Here is a 2500-nt window from a genome sequence, read left to right as displayed (position 1 = left end):
CTCGGTGGCTGGCGGGCGAGAGAGTGCTGCGTCGCCGGCATCGGCGTCGAAAGAAGCCGAGCCAAAAAAAGTTAAAGTACAAACGTGCAAGCATACTAACCTAACCCTAGGTAAGGCATGTCAGAGCGAAAGACAGTAATTTCGAATGAGCCAAGAAAGAGCGGTGCGGGGCCGGTCGGAGCGCACCCTTTTCTCGGTGGCTGGCGGGCGAGAGAGTGCTGCGTCGCCGGCATCGGCGTCGAAAGAAGCCGAGCCGAAAAAAGTTAAAGTACAAACGTGCAAGCATACTAACCTAACCCTAGGTAAGGCATGTCAGAGCGAAAGACAGTAATTTCGAATGAGCCAAGAAAGAGCGGTGCGGGGCCGGTCGGAGCGCATCCTTTTCTCGGTGGCTGGCGGGCGAGAGAGTGCTGCGTCGCCGGCATCGGCGTCGAAAGAAGCCGAGCCGAAAAAAGTTAAAGTACAAACGTGCAAGCATACTAACCTAACCCTAGGTAAGGCATGTCAGAGCGAAAGACAGTAAACTCAAATGAGCCAAGAAAGAGTGGTGCGGGGCCGGTCGGAGCGCACCCTTTTCTCGGTGGCTGGCGGGCGAGAGAGTGCTGCGTCGCCGGCATCGGCGTCGAAAGAAGTCGAGCCGAAAAAAGTTAAAGTACAAACGTGCAAGCATACTAACCTAACCCTAGGTAAGGCATGTCAGAGCGAAAGACAGTAATTTCGAATGAGCCAAGAAAGAGCGGTGCGGGGCCGGTCGGAGCGCACCCTTTTCTCGGTGGCTGGCGGGCGAGAGAGTGCTGCGTCGCCGGCATCGGCGTCGAAAGAAGCCGAGCCGAAAAAAGTTAAAGTACAAACGTGCAAGCATACTAACCTAACCCTAGGTAAGGCATGTCAGAGCGAAAGACAGTAATTTCGAATGAGCCAAGAAAGAGCGGTGCGGGGCCGGTCGGAGCGCACCCTTTCTCGGTGGCTGGCGGGCGAGAGAGTGCTGCGTCGCCGGCATCGGCGTCGAAAGAAGCCGAGCCGAAAAAAGTTAAAGTACAAACGTGCAAGCATACTAACCTAACCCTAGGTAAGGCATGTCAGAGCGAAAGACAGTAATTTCGAATGAGCCAAGAAAGAGCGGTGCGGGGCCGGTCGGAGCGCACCCTTTTCTCGGTGGCTGGCGGGCGAGAGAGTGCTGCGTCGCCGGCATCGGCGTCGAAAGAAGCCGAGCCAAAAAAAGTTAAAGTACAAACGTGCAAGCATACTAACCTAACCCTAGGTAAGGCATGTCAGAGCGAAAGACAGTAAACTCGAATGAGCCATGAAAGAGCGGTGCGGGGCCGGTCGGAGCGCACCCTTTTCTCGGTGGCTGGCGGGCGAGAGAGTGCTGCGTCGCCGGCATCGGCGTCGAAAGAAGCCGAGCCGAAAAAAGTTAAAGTACAAACGTGCAAGCATACTAACCTAACCCTAGGTAAGGCATGTCAGAGCGAAAGACAGTAATTTCGAATGAGCCAAGAAAGAGCGGTGCGGGGCCGGTCGGAGCGCACCCTTTTCTCGGTGGCTGGCGGGCGAGAGAGTGCTGCGTCGCCGGCATCGCGTCGAAAGAAGCCGAGCCAAAAAAAGTTAAAGTACAAACGTGCAAGCATACTAACCTAACCCTAGGTAAGGCATGTCAGAGCGAAAGACAGTAATTTCGAATGAGCCAAGAAAGAGCGGTGCGGGGCCGGTCGGAGCGCACCCTTTTCTCGGTGGCTGGCGGGCGAGAGAGTGCTGCGTCGCCGGCATCGGCGTCGAAAGAAGCCGAGCCAAAAAAAGTTAAAGTACAAACGTGCAAGCATACTAACCTAACCCTAGGTAAGGCATGTCAGAGCGAAAGACAGTAAACTCGAATGAGCCATGAAAGAGCGGTGCGGGGCCGGTCGGAGCGCACCCTTTTCTCGGTGGCTGGCGGGCGAGAGAGTGCTGCGTCGCCGGCATCGGCGTCGAAAGAAGCCGAGCCGAAAAAAGTTAAAGTACAAACGTGCAAGCATACTAACCTAACCCTAGGTAAGGCATGTCAGAGCGAAAGACAGTAATTTCGAATGAGCCAAGAAAGAGCGGTGCGGGGCCGGTCGGAGCGCACCCTTTTCTCGGTGGCTGGCGGGCGAGAGAGTGCTGCGTCGCCGGCATCGGCGTCGAAAGAAGCCGAGCCAAAAAAAGTTAAAGTACAAACGTGCAAGCATACTAACCTAACCCTAGGTAAGGCATGTCAGAGCGAAAGACAGTAAACTCGAATGAGCCATGAAAGAGCGGTGCGGGGCCGGTCGGAGCGCACGCGAGTACAAACGTGCAAGCATACTAACCTAACCCTAGGTAAGGCATGTCAGAGCGAAAGACAGTAATTTCGAATGAGCCAAGAAAGAGCGGTGCGGGGCCGGTCGGAGCGCACCCTTTTCTCGGTGGCTGGCGGGCGAGAGAGTGCTGCGTCGCCGGCATCGGCGTCGAAAGAAGCCGAGCCGAAAAAAGTTAAAGTACAAAC

The sequence above is a fragment of the Styela clava genome, chromosome 2, assembly GCF_964204865.1.
Source record: "Styela clava chromosome 2, kaStyClav1.hap1.2, whole genome shotgun sequence".
Classification (NCBI taxonomy): Eukaryota; Metazoa; Chordata; class Ascidiacea; order Stolidobranchia; family Styelidae; genus Styela; species Styela clava.
This window is presented reverse-complemented; position numbering follows the sequence as displayed.